The 24,045-nt window shown below is 43.3% G+C and overlaps 1 protein-coding gene and 1 pseudogene across 2 annotated transcripts in view; one reads left to right on the top strand and one right to left on the bottom strand.

The window, feature by feature from the left end:
• Positions 1–11,479, top strand: part of LOC308527713 (ATP-binding cassette sub-family F member 2-like) — a 44,404-nt pseudogene extending 32,925 nt beyond the window's left edge. Inside the window, exon 2 of the transcript in view lies at positions 9,451–11,479. The product of the transcript in view is annotated as an ATP-binding cassette sub-family F member 2-like (transcript). The remainder of the gene's footprint in view (positions 1–9,450) is intronic.
• Positions 1–23,960, bottom strand: part of PIP5K1B (phosphatidylinositol-4-phosphate 5-kinase type 1 beta) — a 281,029-nt gene extending 257,069 nt beyond the window's left edge. Inside the window, exon 1 of the mRNA XM_081103450.1 lies at positions 23,411–23,960. The gene's annotated coding sequence lies outside the window, so the exon portion shown is untranslated. The remainder of the gene's footprint in view (positions 1–23,410) is intronic.
• Positions 23,961–24,045: the final 85 nt, after the last annotated feature.

The following is a 24,045-nucleotide window of genomic DNA, read 5'->3' as shown; positions in this document are numbered from 1 at the left end:
GCCACATTCAACACTTTTGCCACCTTTCTGTTTTGTTTTGTTTTGTTTTTTTGTTAATCCTCACCTGGGTATATTTTTCCCTTTGCTTCCAGAGAGAATAGGAGAGAAAAAGAAATATCGATGTGAGACACATCAACTTGCCTCCTGCACATGCCCTGACTCAGGGTGGGGAGCGAACCCAAAACCTAGGTACATGTCCTTTACAGGAAATTGAACCCAAAACCCTTGAGTGCTTGGGCCAACACTCTAACCACTGAGCACACCAGTCAGGGCTGCCAGCCTTCTTTTAATTGCATTATCTTCCCCTAATCAAATGTGTTTGCCTGGCTCCTCTAATCTAACTATATATATAAAAGGCTAATATGCTAAGTGTCTGACCATCCGACCGGTCGCTATGACACACAATGGCCACCTGGGGGCAGACGCTCAACGCAGGAGCTGCAGTGACTTGGCAGCAGTGGTTCTTGGGTGACACACCCTGAAATCAGAGAGGAGGGAGCCCGATTCCTCGCTGGGCCACACGATTCCACCTTTGGCAGTGGCTTATGCTGTTGCTGGGGCACTGTTGGCCCCAAATCTGGTTTACTTGTGCTTGTATTCCACACCCTGTACAACAGCAACTTTGCAGAGTGCCCTCTCGCACTCTGGGACTCCTCGGGGGGTGTCGGAGAGCTGGTTTCGGCCCAATCCCCACAGGTCAGGTTAGGTGATCCCACCTGGTGGAAGAACCCTGCTCACTCTGCAGATGCCGGGGAGGGACCATGGGAGGTTGGCTCCAGGGTGTGTCCAGCCCGTCTTGCCCAGTCCCACCCCGCCGGCCATCTTCTATTTAATTTCCTTTCAATGTGCATGAATCTGTGCACCAGGTCACTAGTCTACTATAAATTCCTGGAGGATGAAGACCACTAATTGGTTTTATAATTGTCTCCTCACTCTAAATGTCATCCCCATTGCCCTCAGTACCCTATAGAAAGCTTTGCTGGTAAAAGTGAGTGAAAATAGCTTTTACTTAGTTCCTGCTATCTATATTACCTTATCTCAGTTAATCCTTTCAAAAAATGATTGAACGAGGCAATCACAACTTCAATTTAGAGGCTGTTCTTTGCTGGGCAAAGGGGTTGGGTCATCTTAGAGCTTGTCCATTGTACCCATTGGAACATCAAGTTCGCCTCTCCTCAACCTCCCCTTCCTCTTATCCAGGCATCAGGGGTATCAGAAATCGTATCGGTGGATCAGATATTCATAAACTGAGGTTAAATGGAAATACTACAACTTTTAGACACGAGTTCTAGAACACCCTCTAAGATTCTAACACAGCACTCAAACATGACACATGACCCTTGAAACTCAATTATCACACATATTAAAAAGGATGCATAGGCTTGTGCTAAAGGTAACTTTCCTTAACAGTGATGACGATGGAGGTCTTATCTGTTAACTTGTTAATGATTGAAGGATGAGCTTCCAACCCAGACTGGGGCACTTTCCTTTCCTAAGACTGAAAGGTCAGTGCCCCAGTCGGGCCCCATCTCAGGTTCGATCCTTTCTCATGAAAAGAGGAGGAATATTGGAAATACATCCTAAATTCAAAGCAATCAGGAAACCCATTATTCCTTTTCCTGTTTCCATCCTAGTTGGCTTGTATTTGTGCTTTGTGTACTAGTATACATAAAATGGGTGGGGCCCAATTTAAAGACCTAATGACATTCTTGGAATTTACTGTCTAGTTTCAATACAACCGGATGTGACAAGCTCAAGAGTTGTACTTCTCAACATAGTCCAGGTCAAATTCCATTCGAATACCTTCGCTGGGCTTACTGAAATTCTCTGCTCTTCTAGAATTTAGTTGGACACGACAGTACTTAAGGTTGTGATATCAGTTAAAAATTAAGAAATTTGTTTTTTTATGGAATAAAAACATTTTTCTAGTTAAATATGGGCTATGACAACAGGCCTAACATCTTCGTTAGGGTTTTTAATCAAAAAACAAACCTCATCTGCTAATACTAGTAGAGCGAACTTTATGGGAATTGATGCTAGCTCCAGTTAGGCGTGAGGCCCATTTCCTCAATTACCCTATCCTCACCGCTACTGGAAGCACAGAGTGGACGGTCCCTGGTGTCCCAATGCCTGACTGTTGGTATCAGGCACTCCAAATCTTTTTGACCTTGCATATTATTTTTTACTTCTTATGATACACTTTCAAATGTGAATTATAATCTCATACTCTTCATATCATATTCATATGCAACCAAGTACACAAAAAGATAAGCAAAACCATTAAAGCGAATTGTACAAAAATACTCTCTGCTTTCTCATCCTTAACAGTGTACCTGATTATTAATAGTCTTTCGTAATATTGTATCTATTTTTCCCAGTTATTTTACATAGGCTTTTAAACTTTTTTATTTTTCATTCAATATCATTTTGTATTAATTTCAGGTGTACAACATAGTATTTAGCCAATCATACACTTTATGAAGTGATCCCCTCTATATTTCCAGTACCCACCTGGCAACATAGTTACTACAATATTATTGACTATATTTCCTATGCTGTATTTTATATCCCTGTGACTATTTTGTAAGTATCAATTTGTACTTCTTAATCCCTTCACCTTTTTCACCCCATCTTCACACACACACACTCACTAGACACTATCAATCTTCCCTGTACCTGAGTCTGTTTCTATTTTATTTGCTCATTTATTTTGTTCTTTCAATTTCACATATAAGTGAATTCATATGGTATTTGTCATTTTCTGACTGACTTAGTTTAATTAGCATAATACATTCTAGGTTCATCCATGCTGTTGCAGATGGTAAGATTTCATTCTTTTTTATGGATAAGTAATATTCCACTGTATATATATGTACCACCACTTCGATTTTAAAATCCTCACCCGAGGATATTATCCACGGATTTTTTTTAAAACAAATATTTATTTATTTAATTTTTAAATTTTATTATTTTTTTAGATTTTTTTCTTTATTGATTAAGGTATTACATATGTGTCCTTATCCATAGATTTTTTAGAGAAAGGAGAGAGCAGGAGAGAGAAAAATTGATTGACTGTGTCCTGTACACACCCTGATCTGGGATCAAACCTACAACCTATGCATGTGCCCTGACGAGGAATCAAACCCACAACCTTTTGGTGTATAGGCCGACGCTCCAACCAACGGAGCCACCTGCTGTACCACCACTTTTTTATCCACTTATCTATGGATGAGTAACTGGGTTGCTTCCCTATCTCGGCTATTATAAATAATGCTGCAATGAACACAGAAATGCATATGTTCGTTTGAAGTAGTGTTTTGGGTTTCTTCAATATATATACCCAGTGTGGAGTCACCAGGTCATAAGGTAGCTCCACTTTTAATTTTTTGAGGACCCTCCATACTGTTCTCCACAGTGGCTGCACCGATCTGCATTCCCACCACCAGTGCATGGGGGTCCCCCTTTCTCCACATCTTCACCAACACTTGTTATTGTAGGTTTATGATGATGGACATTCTGACAGGTGTTAAGGTGATACCTCATTTTAGTTTCAATTTGCATTTCTCAGATGATTAGTGACCTTGAACATGCTTTCAAATGTCTATTGGCCATCTATATATCCTCTTTGGAGAAGTAAACACTCGAGTCCTCTGCCCATTTTTTTTAATTGGATTGTTTGGTTTTATTTATTTGTTTGTTTGTTTGGTGTTTGACTTGTATGAGTTCTTTATAAATTTTGGATAGTAACCCCTTATGAGATGTATCATTAGAGAGTATCTTCTTTCATTCAGAAGGTTGTCCTTTTGTTTTGTTAATGGTTTCCTTTACTGTGCAAAACATCTTAGTTTGATGTAGTCCCATTTGTTTATTTTTCCTTTTGTTTCCCTTGCCCAAGGAGATATGGAAAAAAATACTGCTAACAGAAATCTTGGAGATTTTACTGCCCACATAGGCATTTCCATAGTATTTTATCTGTGGTTTCACTTTCCATGGTTTTAGTTATCTTTGGTCAACGTGGTCCTAAAATATTCAATGGAAAATTCCAGAAAGAAACAATTCATAAATTTTAAATTGCAACCTCTTCTGAGTAGTGTGATGAAATCTAGTTCTCTGTTGCTCTGTCCCACCTGGGACCTGGGACTGAGTTATCTCCTTGTCTAGTGTATCATGCTGTATACACCCCTCGTCCATTAGTCACTTAGCCACCTCAATTAACAGATCCACTGTTGGGATGTTGCAGGGCTTGTGTTCAAGTGACCCTTATTTTACTTAGTAATGCCACACTCACATAACTTTTATTACTGCATATTGTAATAATTGTTCTACTTCATTATTATTTATTGTTGTTAATCTCTTCTTGTGTCTATATATTAAACTTTATCAAAGGTATGTGTGCATAGGAAAATAGGTATAGATAGGGTATGAGGCATCTACTGAGGTCTTGGAATGTATCTCCCAGGGGGAAAGGGAACTCCTGGACCTCGTTAGGAGGCAGTTTCAGAGGAATAGTCAAGTTACCCTAGGATCAAGGAGCATAAACTGAATAGTGAGGTGTCACCCCCATTGCTCTACCCTGAGACATAACCTATAGTCTCATAGCTAAGAGAGAAGGCTCTGGAGTTGGGCAACCTGGCTTAGACACCCAGGTGTGTGGCCTCAAGTAACATACTTACTAGGTCTGCTCCATGGTTTCCTCACTTATAAAATGATGACAACAGTACCTACCCCATGGGTTGCTGTGACTATGCAACAAGCTAATGCCTGCTTATTGTTTAGGAAGTACCTGGAGTAAAGGAAGCACCCAAATAAGTGTTAATCATCAGCAACGAATGTAACGTGAGGGCCCCTCCTTCCTTTACGCAACTTTCTGAACACAGACTATTTCCACAGTATTTCTCATTTTATAACATCAGCTCTTACCCTCTACCCGTTTTAGTTACTTCATGTTGTTTATTATCTTTATGTTTTAATTACCAATGTAACTGCTTTGTTTTTATAAAAAAATGCAAACATAAGGCAATACAGTAAATGATATAAAGGACTTTGTGAGAACAGCTGTTTTTTTTATTTTTAAATAAATTATTTTCCAATTACAGTTGACACACATTACATTAGTTTCAGGTGTAATTCTGGCATTCTTCTCCCCGCCCCCCATTACAGTTTACTTTCAATATTATTTTGTTTTGGTTTCAGGTGTACAGCACGGCGGTTAGACAAACATATACGTTACAAAGTGTTCCCCCCAATATCTCCAGTACCCAACTGGCACCACGCATAGCTATTACAATATTATTGACGATATTCCCAATGCTGTACTTTACATCCTCATCACTATTTTGTGAGTCATCCAATTACTTCTTAATTGGTATTTTTTTAATCCCTTCACCTCTTTTATCCAGTCCCCCGAACTCCCTCCCGTCTAGCAACCACCAGTCAGCTCTCTGTGTCTGAGTCTAGGAGAGCCATTTCTTGATTTTCCTGTTCCTACCACAAGTTCCACCCAAGACAACCAATCATAAAATATTCTGTTTTGCTGTCTTGGTAGTTATCTCTTTAACTCTTGATAACATGCTTAAATCTGTTGTTCATGATTCTTATCAGGGACTTTACTCCTACTGCCCCCTGGCCTCTACCCAAAGTTTTATCAATTATCATTTTAATTCCTCTGTTCATTACCTTTGTAATTTTAAGTGCTTACTAGTAAATTTTCATTTATGTTTCCAACAAAAATTTTTTTTTAGGTAAAACTGTCTTTAATCACAGACAACATGATTATCTATGCAAAAATAAATTCCATGATGCTATAAAAGTTACTAGAATTAATACATGAGTTTAATAACTCTACGAGTTCCCCTCATTTTGGTCAGGTATTATCTATGTCATTAAGCCAGTCAAACCCCTCTGCCATTTGACACAGGTCCTCAAATATTTCTACTATTATTTGAAGGTTTCATTAGCATTTGGGGGATGTCCAATTAACCTCAAACAGCCTTTCAGATTCCACAAGTGTTAAAAATGCTTTCTAGATGACTTTTAGGAACTTCTCTTAATCCATCTAAATAGGAACCGATTGAAACACTGACTATCTTTGAATGTAAGGCATAGTGTTAAGCACTGTGTGGTATGATGAAGACAACCACAAACCACATAATCTAAACTGAATAAGCAATGACCTTGTTTCATACATTGAGCATCATTTTTACTGTGGACTCTATCATTAATTATTTGGTGCCCACCAGCACTGTTTTTCCTTAACATGTAAATGTGAGTTTTGCTTTCTTCAACAAACCTATATCCAAGATTCACTTCTTTTTAAAGATAAAAGTTCATTGCTCTCCTCATCCATGATGAGGGTATGTTTAAATGGTGGGATGCTGATAAGAACTTAAGCAAAGTGTCTCCTTGTACCCTTGGCCTCTGGGAATAGGGGAGGAGAATTCTTCTTTTATGGGAACCTCATCACAGCAGATGTTACATGATTTGCTTCAGATCTGCTTACCCAGGGGTTATAGTGGTGGCTGTCTGGACCTCCTGCTGTAATTCTTATGAAATAAATTCTCTAATGTGCATGATGCTTTTGTTCTAAAGGATCTCAAGGGCCATCATTCTGTCTGCTCCACATCATGCCTTTGAAGTAGTCCAGGAGCCAGTGTACAGATTCTCATTCCACAGATGAGCAAAGAAAAAAGGTACAAAAGAGGTCAAGCCACTGGATCAGGGGTCACTAGAGTGACAGGAGAGGGGCAGGGTGAGCCAGAATACCTGCTTCTTGGACCACAGCTCTCACTGCATCCAGACAGCCTGTGCAAATGAATGCAAAGTGTCATTGAAAAACAACAGGAAGTTCGACCCAATGAAACCAGGAGATAAACTCGGCTCACAATAAGCAATAGTAGTAGAGCTGCCAAAAGATATATTCTCTTCCTCTTAAAGTTTCAAATAGTGGGAATGATACATGACAAGAATTCTGACAAGAAGGATAAACAACAGGAGTGGGTTTTGTGGGCTGTTTTTCAAATTAAATTTTTTTACTTTTTTTTTTTTTTTTAGTGAGAAATAGAATATTCTTACAAACACACTGTAAGCAGGCATTTTCAATTTAGTTCAGGTACATTAACTGACATAAATCCTAATAGAACTTTGAGTTGTTCCCTTTTCACTTCATTCTGCTAAAGAAGAATAAAAATAATTGAAAAGGAGGAGCAGCTAGTGTGCAGAGGACGCTGAGCTGAGAGGCTGGGTGGGAAACATGAAGCGGGCGATGTGGTCTCAGCGTCAGGACTCCGGTCTGCTGGGAGAGATAAGTAGAGAGCAACTGAAAAGTCAGCTTCAAAGAAAAGCTGCAAAAGAGTCGTAAGAGCAAGACTTCCACAGGGAATGTGTGCCTGAGAGAGCTCTCCAGGCAAGCGTGGGGATCAGAGGTGCCTTCCAAAACCGTGATAAATGTGTGGTATCACGAAAATCTAATGTCATTTCCTTAAACAGAGAAGAAAACAGAAGATTTGGTAAGAAAAAAAGTGGAATATGAAGAAATGATATTGCAAATGACAATCGGGAAATGATTCTCAGATATTTTCTCTTCTTAGTCTACAAACCTTTTTAGGGAAGTCTCATTTAATCCCATGGCCATAATCACTGGTGAGAGAACATGAACATAACTTTCTGTCTCCATCAGGGACCTGTCTCCTTCCATCCATACTCATACACCTTCCTTCTAGATCCTCCACCTGGATATCCTGTGGGTATCTTAACTGCTTCCCCTCTCATGGCTTGAATCACTGCCCACAGACCATAACACAGCCAGCATCTCCATCATGGACATCTCTCCTTACAGCCGCATTCTGCCTAGTTATCCCACAGGTTTACCAAGTGCATGTGCAAAATCGGAGGCATTATCACAGCCTCTGCCACATGTATATGCTGCCTCTTCCCTGTACACACTCTCAGTTCATTGTCATTCTCCAAGCTCTCCAGCCACTCAAGCCAAAAGCCAGAGAATCATCTTCTACTCCTCCCGTTCCCTCAAAATTCATAGGATGTGGTCATCAAGTCCTACAAAACCCCCCTCCTAAATCTCAAATCTGCTCATTTTCCTCATCCTCACTAACTTAATTTAGATCCTCATAATCCCTCTTACCACCAGTCTCCTTGTCTCCAATCCCTTTCTCCTCTCATTCATCTCCCAAACTATATAGTCCATGTTGCTGGTCTAACATAAAACATCAGCTCACTCGTCAATGAAAATCCTCTAGCTGTTGCCTCATTGCCTATGGAAGAAAAGTTCAAACTCCTTAGCATGTCTGGCAAGATGGTCTGGCTCCAGGATACCCCTCCAATCTCTTTCCATTCACACCCATCCTACACAATATCAGATTGCACAGCTCCAAAATACACTAACTTTTATGAATTCATGTATTTTTATGTGTTGTGCCCAGTACAGAGTAAGGAATTAGGAATGGTAGTTGCTGTCACTACTATACAACTACAAGGATAATAGTCACACGACAATGATGAATGTCAACTAGGGCTAGACTGCAGATAGTCTTACGAACCAAACCAGGGCTTTAGATTTTAGACATTGTAAAGTATCCAAGGATTTGGGGGCAGAGTGGGGACAAAGTTATAACCTCTGGTAGCAGGTATTATAATTGATTAAAGATGGTCATAGAGGGAGATGTGAAAGCTGTTTGGAAAGCTGCTACCATAGTCCAGGTAAGAAGAGGAATATAAGTGAGAATAGAGGAGAACATTTTTAAAAATGCCTCAGGACTTGTTAAGTACACAGAAACAAGTAATAAAAAGACCAGTAAAATTACAAAAGTAGATTAAAAAAATGAGAGTATCTGATAAAAATTTAGAATTTGGGGAGGGGGTGTATTTGGGTTTTAAAAAGGTGACAGCTGCCAGTATAGATTTCATAATAGAGGTACGTTTCATAGAGGTAATAGTTGGGATCACAAGAGCAGATGAATGACTAAAAGAGAGTGAGGCATGAGTTATTAAACTGTTCTAAATGTTATGGGCCAGAAAGCAAGAGATGGGAAAATACTAAAATTTGGCCAGAAATAAGGCTGCTCACTGGGAAAGGGCCTTGTAGCAGTGATTAGGCTACAAGCTAGAGGCTGTTGACATTTTAAAAAGGAAAGAGGAGCTAGCAAGTTGAAGAAAAGACAGCTATAGCTTAAGAAAATTACTTGTTCATTCATACAACAAGTGTTCATTGAGAGCCATCTTTGCACTGGACACTTTTCTAGGTGCTGGGAATATCCCCACGAACAGAACACAGTCCCTCCCCTTGTGGACTTTACTTTCCAGTGAATGAGGAAGACAATGAAGAAACCAATAAAAATATAACATCAGGGGCTGTTGGTGATCATCTCTACAGCTGCTAGGTGCCCATGTAGGATTCTCCCAGTGAGGCCAAGTGGTGAGGCCCAGCTTCCTGAAAAGACAGTAACCTACCCCCATGGTTCATCACCATGCCCACCTGGCCAAGAAGAAGGCAGCCAAAAAGAAGGAAGCTGCCAAAGCACAACAGCAGCCCAGAAAGGACATGAAGAAAACAGAGATGCTCTCAAAGAACCACAGGTGGCAGAGGAGAAACATGAGGAGGTCAATGGCCAAGAGACCACTGACGTGGACTTGCTGACCAAGGAGAAGGAGGATTGAGATAAAGCTGCTGCTCAAGGTGTCAGTGGTGTCCTGGCCTCTCACCCCATCAGTACTGACGTCCACATTCTCAACCTCTCCCTTACCTTGCATGGCCAAGAGCTGCTCAGTGACACCAAACTGAAATTAAACTCAGGCCGTCGTTATGGCCTCATTGCCTCAAGTAGAATTGGAAAGTCTATGCTATTGGGAAAGGTGAAGTGCCCATCCCTGAGCACATAGACATCTACCATCTGACCCGGGAGATGCCCCCAGTGACCAGGCACCCTTGCTGCGTGTGATAAATGTCGACACAGAGCGGGCCATGCTGAAGAAGAAGGCTGAGCAGCTGGCTCACGAGGATGCTGAGTGCGAGGAGTTCCTGGAGCTCTATGTGCCTCCGGAGGGCCTGGATGCTAGCAAGGCAGAGAAGAGGGCCTCACGGATCCTACACGGGCTGGGTTTCACACCTGCCATGCACACAAGAAACTAAAAGACCTCAGTAGGGGCTGGAGGATGAGGGTTGCCCTCACCAGAGTCCTTTTCATTCAGCCCTTCCTGGTGCTCCTGGATGAGCCACCAACCACCTGGGCCTCAATGCTTGTGTGCGGCTGGAAGAGGAACTAAAAGACTTTTAAGTACATTCTGGCCTTTGACTCCCATTCCCAGGACTTTCTGAATGGTGTCTGTACCAACATCATTCACATGCACAAGAAGAGACTGAAGTATCACATGCGTAATTATGATCAGTATATAAAGACAGGGCTGGAGCTGGAGGAACCAGATGAAGAGGTCTCGCTGGGAGCAAGGTCAGATTGTGCACATGAAGAACTACACTGCTAGGCAGTGCTCAGCTGGCCCAGCAGGCCCAGAGCAAGGAGAATACAGAAAATGATGGCATTGGGACTGATAGAGGGGGTTGTGACCAACTAGACACTGTCATTTCATTACCCACCATGTGGCAAAATCCCTCCACCCGTCATTATGGTGCAGAATATGAGCTTTGAGTATCCAAAAGATGGGCCTTGTATCTACAACAATCTAGAATTTGGCATTGATCTGGCACATAAGTGGCTCTGGTAGGGCCCAACGGAGCAGAGATGTCAAGTCTTGTGAATCTGCTAATTGGAGAGCTACTACCCACAGACGGGATGATGTGAAAACTCGCATGGGGTGTTACCAACATTTACACGAGCAGCTGGACTTAGACCTCCATCTTTGGAGTACATGATGAATGGCTACCCAGAGACCAAGGAGAAGAAAACAAAAATGACCTAAGAAAGATGACTGGGCTATATGTTCTTACTTGGAAACAGCAGGTGAGCCAGATCCAGAACCTGTCTGATGGGCAGAAGTGCCAAGTGTGTTTGGCCTGGCAGGCCTGGCAGAACCCTCACATGCTCTTCCCGGGCAAGCCTACCAATCACCTGGATATTGAGACCATCGACACCCTGGCAGATGCCACCAGTGACTTCGAGGGTGGTATATGCTGTTCAGCCATGATTTCAGATGCATTCAGCAGGTAGCACCAGAAAATGTGGGTGTGTGAGAAGCAGACCATACCCACGTGGCCTCCAGACATCCTGGTCTACAAGGAGACCTTGAGTCCAAGCTGGTGGGCGAGAAACTCCAGTTCACCAGAAGAACCCACAATCTGAGGGCCCCTGGGGCCACACTCCTGCATTGCTGCAATACCTCTTCCCAGCCCCTCTCCTCCCCGATCTGCCTTAGCTGCACTCTGCAACCCTATCTACAGCTGGGCAGTACCAGTCCATTTCTTCTCCTTCTAATTACTTTTATCCGTCTGGACTCAGCTGGCTGTTCTCACTAGCGCCTTGCTGGTTCCTGACAATGCCTACACCCTGATTGGCCAGTGAAGGAGCTTAGGATCCTGGTTTTCTGGGTTTTGGTAAAGTTGGAGGAATATCCTCCAGCCACTTCCCCCTTTTCTTTCCGCTTCTGGTTTGGAGCTCTGGATCGGGGTCTTAGTCCGGATCAGTTTTCAAATAATTATTTAACAGTATAACTTTTAGACCTGCGTGGCATCTATAAAGCATCCAATAAAGAAGCAAAAATACCCTAATCGGTTTGGCTGAGTGGATAGAGTGTAGGCCTGCGACTGAAGGGTCCCAGGTTCGATTCCGGTCAAGGGCAGGTACCTTGGTTGCGGGCACATCCCCAGTTGGGGGTGTGCAGGAGGCAGTTGATCGATGTTTCTAACTCTCTATCACTCTCCCTCCCTCTCTGTAAAAAAAATCAATAAAATATATTTTTAAAAAAGAAGCAAAAATAAATAATAAAAGAAATACAACAAAAGGCTTCCAGAAGTCTTCTGACATATGTAGAAAGTGACTATTCCTTATATAAAGTTTGCACAAAATGAAATGAGGCATCATGTTTACATTATAAATTGCCACACAGGAGAGGGAGTTTCTGAGAAACTGCAAAGCCAAATAATGAAGCCCAACTGTACACAAAGCTAAGAGCCGGATTTCCATTCTGTTTTCTATAAACGACCATAAGCAAAAGTTATGTTTCTCTCTTAATCCTTAGTTATGAGAGACTGATTTCCCATTTACTTCATTTCCCATAAATCTTCACCATTCTGTTTAAACTACAAAACAATAAAAGGACATCATTTCAATATAGCTTGCCAAAGCAATACTGCTATTGTGGGTTTCTTTGTTGCCATATAATGAATTCATAAGCCTAAGGAAAGTCTGGTTTACATGTCACTCCTTAAGAATTAGGAAAATGGTTCATATTCACTTTTCTTGTTTTTTTGAGGGCATTACAGTTTGTTTTCTAATGGAAGATGGGCATTAGGAAACTTGGGAAATTTTTTGTGCAATTTCTCCAATGGAAAAAGAAATACCTTTGGTAATCTCCAACCTCTCAAAGAATATAACATTAAAAATGAAACTGTCACCAATCACCCATAAATTATCACTCTGTATAAGTTAAAAGAACAAGTCTATGAAAGCATGCTTTATTTTAGACCATAGTGTAGTAAACACATAAATATTTCATAAAAAGGAAAAAGAAATCATGAATAAATGTCTGTTTAAAAAGCTAGCGCTTTATTTATCTGAACAGCACAAAATCGGGACATAAGAAAAACATGCTCTTTATTGGCCAATGGAGTAAGTGAATGAGAAAGATCGTAAGCTTGCTTGCTTGCCTTACAACTAGACCTCTTAAGGCTCTTCTTCAAAAACTTTTTTGCCTTTTTTTTTTTTTTAAGTCAATCTCAATGCATTACATGAGTCTATTTGAGAAACACAATTCAGACCATATGGGAACATCTAGCTCCCAAGGTTACAGCAGAGTCTCAATAGCAAACAATGAGTAAGAGGGCTATCACTGCTGAAAGCCACAAAAACAGCACCCCAAAAATAATCCAGGAAAAGAAGGTAAGATTTTAAGTGGGGCCACTTGGTTCAGGGGCAAGAGCCTTGCATCCCTGGATGGATAATAATGCTATAAATTTACCATAGCAAAAAAAAAAGACACACTATTCTGTATAATCTTTCAAAAAATCAGGGAAGGTTGTGACAACTTTGGGGAAATTTTCTATGCAAAAATTGGCTATATTAAATATTGACACTTAAAGGAGCAAGCAAACCCTTCGTAATCAGAATGTTTATTCTAGAAGTAAAAGCCTGCCCCAAAGTTCTGAGTAGCCAAGCATTCCCTGTTTTAAGCTCCTTCCATGTGGTGCTTGAATGGCCAATTAAGTTGGGCAGGCTTGATATATATGCTGTCAATTTGTTCTTGATATATTTTGAACATAAAGGTGTTTTTCCTATAGTACTAGTATTTAGGTTCTTGTTAAACTAAATTAGTATGAACTTTAGGGGGAGCATTATTTGAAAAAATATAGACATGCCCCAGCTTGAAGGCCATATTTCATCACTGTAGTTATTTATCCTGTGTAACAGACAGGGCAGCCTTAGGAGTTACTTTCCCCCCGACTCTATCAGATGCCTGCTTGCCAAACTTCACAAGGTTTTCTTGATGGAAATTAAAACTTTGTAGGGGAAGCTTTGTGGAGTTGTTCACTCATAACCCTCCATGAACCCACAGGGTGGAAAGATCACTGGATGAAAGGTCATGGTCAGCACCTCAGGTGTACAACATAGTGTCCAGCCAATCATATACTTTATGAAGTATTCCCCTCTATATTTCCAGTACCCATCTGGCAACATACAGTTATTATAATATTGTTGAGTGATTTCCTTTTGGATGCAAAAACTGTTCAATACATATGTATTAAATCCCCACGACTTGCCAGGCACAGTGCTGAGTTCCAAGAATACAAAGATAAATAGAACATGATGCCTAACCTTTTACATTGACAAATATTAGCTGAACACCTAGGATGTGCCTACCACTCCCTCAAGCAGGTCATAGTATTGCTTCTTTTGATCACTCCTGTTTTGTTTCCTTTATCAACAGATGTTATGACTGAATGATCCAATGATCCTGATAGTGGGCATGTTTTTACTTTTTTTTTTTTTAAAGACAAATGTGTGTATTAAGTATTGAAAACCCACTAGCCAACGTGTTTTATGTAGTGTAGCTAAGTAGTATTCCATGAAACCTTGATTTTTCAATAAAACTATTTATATGTCTATGTCTATACTGGGTTACAGTGTATAATGTACTTCTTAAAGGGCATTGACATAGCCATACAGGGTTGTGTGATGGACTGAATGTGTGTCCCCAAAGTTGAAAGCCTAACCCCCAATGTGATGGTATTAGGAAGTGAGATCTTTGGGAGGTAGTTTGGACATGTGAGCGGGGCCCTTATGAATGGTATTAGTGCCCTTTAAAAAGGGAAGCCAGAGAGCTCTCTTGCCCTCTTTCCACCACCTGAAGATACAATGAAAAGTTGGCAGTCTGCAATATGGAACAGAGGTCTCATCAGAACTCAACCATACTAGCTAGCACTCGCATCGCCAACCTCTAGTACTGTGAAAAATAAATTTCTGTTGTTTATAAACTACTCAGTCTATAGAACTCTGTTACAGCAGCCTGAACTATGACAGTCTGCTATTTCTCTTTTATTTACAGTTCAAGTGACAGTGAGTACCTGAAAAAGCCATGTGCGAAGATTAAATGCATGCTTAGCTTAGGCCAATTTACATTAACTGGTTTCTACAGGATCCTACAATCCCATTTTTAAATTTCATCCTAAAGATATCTAGAACATCAAAGGTAATGCTTTTAGCCTCCAACTAACTCCTCTCTCAACAACTGCTTTTCTCTTACCTAATAAGCAGTCTTTGGTTCCAGTTTGAAGGAGTGAGTGCACCTCGAGGATCCCCAGGGCACTCTGAAAATGCGGGCTGGGCAGATCCCGAGGATCACACTGGTCTTCACCCTGTGCCTGTAAGAGCCGCTGACTTGAGTTACCACTGTGGGCTTGAGGGAGCTCCAGCAGAGCAAAAGCACTGGGGTGGGATGCTATTTGGAAGAGGAAGTCCTCAGAGGTTGTGCAAGAGTTCAAAAGGCCACCAACCTAGAAGCCCCAGGGGCCACAATGTGTCTACTTCCATGAGGGATTGCCTGGGGGTGGGAGGTACGGATCTGTCCATCAGAGTCCAGCCATCTCAATTGTTGTGGCTGCAGTATGGAGGATGGATAAGAGGAGGGCCAGAGTGTACTCAGGAGCCCAAGGAAGCTATGGCTAGCATCCAGAGAAAGATGAAAAGCTGGTCTAGGACAGAATCAGCAGAAACGATGAGACGCTGATGGATGGGGGAGCTATTCAGGATGCAAAAACAATAGAAATGGGTGACGGATTCGATGCAGTGGATGAAAAAGATAGGTCAAGGATGGCTCCTAAGTTTCTGCCTCATGCTGGGTGATGGCTAGTGGTGCCTATCACAGGGCTGGGCAACACTGCAAGAGGACCAGGTATGGAGAGGAAAGATCTGGTCTTGGGCGTGTAGAATTTGAGGGGCCTTTGAGAGAGCCACGTATAATGTCAATCATGTAATCTAGAGCTCATAGATAGAAATTCTAAATTCACTTATGCTTTCTTTTTTTAAAACTTTTCTTCCCAAACTGCAACTGCATGAAGCAGACAAAAGAATGTGGGCTTTAAAAGGAGAAAAGCCAGGGTTGGACCATCCCTTACTGGCTCTGTGCTCATGAGCATGTTCCTAACCTGACTTGGTTTCCATTTCCTCCTCTGTCATCTGGGATCACGTTAACGATGAAAAGAAATAGCACTTGAAAAGTGCCTGGAATAGTGTGAGTTCTCAGCAAAGCCAAGCCAGAACCATGTTCATACTTTTTGTACACCCCGTAGCACTTGGTACTGTCCTAGCCAAGGAGGTCCATCAATATCTAGTATAGCAAACTGACTTGAAATATTCTGAGAACTGTCAGTAAACCACCACTTCCTCTTGCGAGAAAACCACTAGCTCTCGAAATCATTCTTCCACTGGGCATCCTATTGAAGTGACACCCAATCGTCAGTTACGCACAGAGCATGTCTTACTCCCATCATCCACACACCTTGGTCTACCGCCCAGCCTTGGAAGTATCTATTATTTGGCAGGGCCAGCAACTACCTAGAGTTTTTTTGTACTATCAGAAGCCCTAGGTGTCCAATACAGTTGTGTGCATTTATTCTCTTGTGATCCATGGGGCTCTGAGAAAAGCCATGAATGGTTTTATTTCTCCCCTGGCATTTCTAGCAGAGCAAGTAGATGGCACCCTCTCCACAACCTCCCGGATTCTCCCAGGAATACCACGTACTTCAGGAGGCTTATTCTGTACGCTGAGAGACAGGCTGAACATTTCCTGCCAATACTGTGTATATTAGAATCACGTCATGCCTACCGACGCTCAAATTGCTGAGCCCCACCCGACTTTCTGATTCAGCTAGGTTTATGGGATGATAATCTGTGTTCCTAACTAGTGTTGGTGCTGCTGGCCATGCACTTTTCTTTGTGTGGTACTGGGCTATTGATGCATCGAACAGTGAAAGAAACGCCAGCTGAGGTTGGGAAGTTTTCACCTGAAGTGTCACAGGATTTGCCTTATATATGATCACCAAGGTGTCTTGGTTAAGAAGGACAGATGTTTATGATTTAGGTACTTTTAGACCCCATTTTAATAGTTTTGGAATGTTTTGTTTGATGCTTGATAATTTATCCTTATCTGTTCTATATTATTTAGTTTTCGGTAAATGAAAAGGGATAACTCTTTAGAGACATTGCATCATACTCAGGCCAGAATTCATTCACCTAACCAAGCATTGCTTCCTCCTCCCAGAAGATGTGACTGTCATTCTCATGGAGTTCCCGTCATTAGCCTTTAAGAACTGTCTTCATGGCTAACCCTGCTCAGCTTGAGCTAGCCTAATGGTGGCCCAGTTCATCCTGACAGGGTGGATGGCACTCCTCCATTCATTTAAATATTCACTAGGCACCTACTATGTGCCAAGCACTAGAAAAAGAGTGTTCGAGAACCCCGACTTCTGCCCTCAACAAGTTTATAATCTTGGGTTGAGTGTGAGTTTCTTGGGCAGAGGTGGTAGAAAAACAAGTTAAATACATACACGTATAAGTATCCCCTGTGATAAGTGAAGAAAACTTATGGAGAAGGTCCTCTTTAGGATAGATGGTCAGAGAAGGCCTCAAGAGCAGGTGACATTTGCCCAGCTGGTGTGGCTCAGTGGCTGAGCATTGACCCACCCACTAAGAGGTCTCCGGTTTCATTCCTGGTCAGGGCACATGCCTGGGTTGTGGGCTCCATCCCCCGTAGGGGCTGTGCAGGAGGCAGCCAAATGATGTTGATGCTTCTTTCATCGATGTTTCTATCTCTCTCTCCCTCTCTCCCTCTCTCCCTTCCTCTCTCTCTAAAATCAACAAAAGCACTGTTTTTATTAAAAGAGAGCAGGTGACATTTAAAGTGATTAACTTAGAGAAGCTTAAAGTTCATTCTTACCTGTGTACCCTAAGCCAAATTCATTATTAAGTCACCCTGGGTGCTTTAAAAATGTTTAGTGGGGCTTATAAATAATAAAAAGAGCAACACATTTCATACTTACATTGTAACTTCTGTTAAGAAAGAGAAATAAAAAATCATTCCTAGGCATGTTGGTTAAAAAAAGGTTGGAGGTCTGATGAATAAATACCACTTACGATGAAAAATGAAGTTTACTATAAACTATTGAAACTAGTCTCTATCAGCTTGCCTGACATTTCTAAAATGGCCTAGAAACGAATGGAATCATTAGAATAATTATGAAACATCCCAAGGCGATGAGTGATTTCCTTTTGGATGCATAAATTGTTCAATATACATATATTTAATCCCCACCACTTGCCAGGCACAGTGCTAAGTTCCAAGAATAAAAAAATAAATAGAACATGATGCCTAACCTTTTACATTGACAAATATGAGCTGAACACTTAGGATGTGCCTACCACTCCCTCAAACTGGTCCTAGTATTGCTTCCTTTGATCGCTCCTGTTTTGTTTCCTTACTTTATCAACAGCTGTTACAACGAAATGACCCAACGATCCTGATAGTGGGCATGTTTTTATTTTTTTAAGACAAAATTGTGTATTAAATATTGAAAACTCACTACCCAACATGTTGAGTCTACTGCATTTCTTGTGCCTGTCTGTGAAGCAGAGAAACACATTTTTATTGCGAGCTATAAGTGTATCCGTTCGCAAACCCCTTACTCGGCATCACTGAATGGCAAAGATTTAAATGTCACCTTTTTCTTCCAAAATGGATGAAATTTCTACAGTCCTTGACTTGAGTCCTAGAACTTGAGTTCCAAGTCAATTATCCTCCCTGAGCCCCCAGAATTCCAACCATGGTCTGAACCTCAACTGAAAGACACACCCCCCAATTTTAGGGAGCAATACTGCACACCCAATCCTTTATGTTTCATTACAATTTCACAACCAACTTTCCACAACTCCTACAGAAAACAAGTCTCAAGAACTCTCTGCTCACCTATTATGTAAACTCCCCCAAACAAACTGCACACCCATTGTTTCTTCAGCCCCACAAACTATACAGAAGACCGTCTATCACAGTGGTTCTCAACCTTCCTAATGCCGCGACCCCTTAATACAGTTCCTCATGTTGTGGTGACCCCCAATTTCATTGTTACAAATTGAACATAATTAAAGCATAGTGATTAATCACAAAAACAATACGTAATTATATATGTGTTTTCCGATGGTCTTAGGCGACCCCTGTGAAAGGGTCATTCGACCCCCAAAGGGGTCGCGACCCACAGGTTGAGAACCGCTGGTCTATCAGAAGACATTTCATGTTGTTTTCCATTCAAATATGCAGCTGTCTTAACTTAAATGATAATACCAAGGTACTTCCAGCTTTCCAGCTAACTAAACATGTAACCATGTCCCAGCTGTTACCTGTGTTTCAACTCTTCCCAAGAGTAATCTAGTCTGGATCGGATTCTTGTGCTTTCTTACATCACGGTCTCCTTTACACTCCTCTGAAGTCGGGCAGGAGTAAATACAATTGAGAATGGGACACACAGACTCAAGCCTGTTTTTCCTGGCCAAATCTTGTTACTGGAAGGGACCTGACTGAATAAAGCAGCTAATTGTTTACTATACAGTACCCTTCAAAAATTTTATCAATAGATTAAAGTTTATTTTTGAAAAGAAAAATACTGAACAAAAGGTTAGATTTCCCTTCCATTTAGAAGAATCGCCAAATCCAGCCACAACTGAACAGCCGAGCTACACAATGTACGCTTCGAACTGGGCAGCCTCTACAAAAATAAAAGGATTCCTTCCAACTCCAGTTAATGTACTTGATACAAAGAGAACATGTTTCTGCAACAAATACATCTAGAACGTGGTGTTTTACAGAGTAACTAATGAGGGCTCCAGCCACAGGGGGAAAAATGACTTTTCCAGGATATTAAATATTCTGACTCACCATTTAACAGAAGTGCAAGCAAAAATGCAAATGCAAATGTATACACATTTATGACTTTATCAGCTGTATGACAGGGCCACCTTTGGCTTCTGGCTGTATTTACCAGGAAGAGAAGCTTGGAAAACCAGCATCCATTTGTATTTCTCTTCAAATAGTTCCCTGTCTCCAAGCACTGGTTGGAACAAAGTATTAATTCTGAGTCTGTTGATCCACCTAGCCAAGAGAAACACAGTGAACAGATAAAAACAGACAACTTTGTCTTCTTAAAAGTAAGAAATGCACCTTCACCATAAAAACCCCAGGCACAATCTTGAATATGAACCTTCTTACGAATTCCACATTAGCCCTGATCCTCCTGCTAAACATCTGTGTGACTGAGCAAGCCATCTCACCTCTCTAAGCCGCAGCCGTCTTACCCATAAAAGGTGCCAGGGTCTGAACTAGTTAGTTAATACTTGAATTCTCTATCAGGAAGAAATCACCTCAATCCCCAACGACTGGTTCTGTTAATAATATTTAAGGCCCATTCTATTTCTTTGCCATCATTCTTCTAAACACCACTTTTCAGTAAGGAGAGGTGGAAAGAGAAGAGGATTCTTAAAGGGAACAGATGCTAGTTTGGTTTGATTAATTAGGTTCCCCCTCTGAAGCCACGAGCTGGTATTAGCATCTGCTGAAATTGACTCAAATATAAAAAAGAGTGGTTGGTTTCTCCCTCGCAAGAAATACTCTTTCATAGGCTACACATTACTGACAACTAAGTGGGGGGAGGCAAGCAAAGAGCATGGCATAGAGGACGTGAATCTATTGTCTACATGGAGTAAGAATAACTCTTATGTGATGTATTCAGGAAGGAGAGCAACAGTGGGCACCTATCCCTGCTAGCTTCAGGGGCCACACCTTGTGTAGGTACATTATCTTCTGGGTCAGCAGGTGTTGGGATGAGATGCTTGAGATTATTTTAAAGTTACTTCACTCACCTCCGTCATTCAACGGCTATTTATTGAGTATTTATGGTATGTAAACCCCAAAGCTAAAAAAAAAAAAATAAACAACTAAAGGGACTGAGTTGACTGACTGGAATTTTTTTTTTTTTGGGGGGGGGGGGCGGGATTCAAGTAAATCCTCACATGTATTTTAGAGGAGTTCAGCCCCTCAGAATATTTTCAAATCAAATAGTAAAATGAAACTATAGATGAACTAGAGCTGAAGTACACTTGGAATTTTTCTTCCCCTTCATTAAGTGGTATGTGATGAAAGGGAGGGAGGAGTAAATTACAGATGAAGTAGAGAACTAGTTAAATCCTTAGTTAATACAGTTAAAAGGCCTCCCCCCCAATACAAAATGATACCATTGGATTACAAACACACTGATAAGCATTATAGAATGCTAAAACTAGAAAGAGAAGGATAATTCAATACAGACCTCATGTTTTATATGTGGGGACTGAAGGCTCAGAAGTGATATGATTTGGCCCAGGTCACACAGACAAACACAGTGCCAGAACTAGCACCCTGGTCACCAGCAGGCACGCATCACAGTCCCTAGGATACTGCAGCATCTGTGATGTGTCCTAAGAGCTACAGGAAGTAGAACAATGGCATAATCTACAAAGCAATGGAGTAGGCATCGGGAGCTCAAGTTCTAGTCTTACAAACTTCACTGAATTAGATAGAGAACCACGGACAACACCCATCACCTGTGTAAGCCTCCTCATCTGTCAAGTGTGAACGATAATTCACAGTGAGACTGTGCAGACCAAAATAAATGCAGAAGCTCTGGCCGCTGTAAAAAAATGTCACACAAGCACAAAACCAGAACCGGCTGGTGCGAGTGGGGGTCATGTGGGTATTTTAGAAAACCTTGCTGTGACTGACTCCACTTCCAGTCACTTGTTACCTTGTGAAGACCCAGTACCTGTGAGCCTCCCGCTCCTCCTGTGACTATGTGGTTAACAGTCTTTGCCCTGCTTCTCTCAGAAGGGGTCAGAATTAAATGAGAACACTGAAAAGCATTTGCAAGCAGTAAGGCACTGATGCAGACTTAAGGTGTTATTATTAAATCCCTCTAGCCTTCATGTGGACAAAAATGTAACACGGTTCAATCATTCAGTTCTTAATAGTTTCCTGCTTAAGTAAGACATCATTATGCATCAGTCTCAGACTTACCAGCTTTCCCATCAGTCCCTGTCAGTCTCCACTCACATTACTCTGTACAGAACCACTTCCCTCAGCTCCAGACCTTGTCCGATGCTTACTCAACCGGCATGAAGTGGGATGAGAAAGTTTTTTGCCCCAGGGCCTCCTTTCAGCTGGAAATGCTCTGACAAAAGCTTCCAGGAACACTACTCTACTTCACATTAGAGAGGTAATGAAATCCACCCTTCCACTTTTCCCCACTGGACTGCAGAACGCCAGCCTTTCCAAAGAACAGGAGAGAAGCCAGGGTGGATGATCATTCATATATATATATATATATATATATATATATATATATATAATTGACTTCTGAGAGGAAGGCAGAGAGAGAGAGAGAGAGAGAGAGAGAGAGAGAGAGAGAGAGATCAATGATGCGAATCATTGATTGGCTGCCTCTTGCACGCCCCCCACTGGGGACGGAGCCCACAACCCAGGCATGTGCCCTTGACTGGAATCAAACCCAGGACCCTTCAGTCCACAGGCCGACGCTCTATCCACTGAGCCAAACCAGCTGGGGCAAGGGGGTGGATGATCTTCACCAGAGGGGCAACAAGGGCTCCCCAAACCTACCCTCGGCAATGCTGGTCAGGGGACAGCGTCTCCTTCGCAGGAGACTAACTCATCCAAAGGCCCAAGGCCTCCCTCAAGAGTCACTCACCATACAGCTAGGGCCTCCAGCAGGCTGAGAATGTCACAGAAGCGTGGGGAGGGAGAGGGGCTTTGTATTTTTGGTCTGCAACCCTCTGCTCAGAAAGCATGAGGATAACTCACATGGCTTTGTGGAGAGCCCTGATCTCCAGTAGAAAAGGAGAGAATGCATCAGCCTACTCGAACAACTTCTCTGGAACAGGTTTCTACCCAACCACGCTGGGCAAATGAGACAGGTAAACTGGGGGGAGGGAGGGAGGATAAGAAATGACAACAGGCTCATCTGCATAGATGAGCGATAAGCAGACATTTGTTGTCTTCAGGTCTGGCAACTCCTGGCACTGGCCTGGCAAATCAAACCCAGCCATTCTCCCTCTCTGTTGCCCCCACACTCTCACCTGCCCCCCGCCCCCCTCACCCCTGGTCCCAGCTGTTGGCGGGGCTGGGGGCCTGGGGGAGAGAAGCCAGGGAAACGCATTCGTCTGGTGCAGCGTTTCGGCTGGAACCGTACCGCACCTGTTCAATCCGGCTCCGGTGCCAGAAACGACCAAACAGCGACTTGAAAGCCCCTCTGGAGATCCCCGGGCGCCTACCAAGTTCGCCGCTAGTTAGGGTGGTGGGAGATGCCTCCTGCTACTGCCAGACTCAGCTCGTCATCCCGAAAAAGGGACGGGGCTCTGCTTAGGTGAACCCAGCATGATCCCCGAGTGCCACCGCAGCCCCGTGTCACCGGGGTGGCTAGCGGGTGGGTACCCTCGGGGAGCGCGCCGCCGTGGACCCCGTGGAATGAAGGTCCCGCTTCGGTAGCCACGCGCACTGCCTTCACCCTACCCCCAGCACAACGCGGACCAAGTGGGAGCGTGGAGAGGCCGCCGGGACTCGTCAGAGGCACGGAGTCCCCGAACCCGAGCCCCCGAGGAGGGTCCAGGGAGGAGGGGCCGCGGACGCGCAGGAAACTTACCTCACTCGGGCAGCATTCGGGCGCCTCCGCTGTCGAGACCAGTTGCGCCACAGTCTGCAAGTTATGGGGATGTTGTTGCTTTTCCCCGGCGAGGGGAGAGCAGTGCGGCCGAGGGGCGCGAGGGGCTGGGGGGTTCGGCGGGCCGGGGCCGGGGGCGGGGCCGGGGCGCTGCACGCAGAGCTCGCAGGTGCTGGGGCCCGAGCCGCGGGGCCAAACTCGCCCCGGACGCGCCTCGGCGGGGGCGCGCGGCTGCAAGTGTGCAATGCGCGCGCGCCGCGGCGAGTGTGTGTCCCCGCTTTCCCCTTCCTCCCCCGCCAGTCAGTCCTCTGGTCAGACTCGGCGGCGAGCGGGCACCGAAGCCCCAGCCTCTCGGAACAGCTCCCCTGCCCGCGCCGCCTCGCCGCCGCGCACTCCCCGGCCGGGTCCGAAGAGCAGCGGCGCCCCCGGGCTGGGGCGCGGGTCCCGGCGCAGGACGCGCCCGAGTCGGAGCCAGGCGCGGAGCGAGCGAGCCGCGCGGAGACTGCCGCGGCTCAGGGAGGCTGCAGGCCCCGCCCGCCGGCCGCCCAAGCTCTTCCCCTTTTCTCTCCACCCCCTTGCTCCATCCCGCACGCCCTGCAGGGAAACCAGACCGGTTT

The sequence above is a fragment of the Myotis nattereri genome, assembly GCF_964212035.1.
Source record: "Myotis nattereri genome assembly, chromosome: 12".
Taxonomy (NCBI): Eukaryota; Metazoa; Chordata; class Mammalia; order Chiroptera; family Vespertilionidae; genus Myotis; species Myotis nattereri.
Note: the sequence above shows the minus strand (reverse complement) of the source record. Positions and strands in the feature narration are given on the sequence as shown.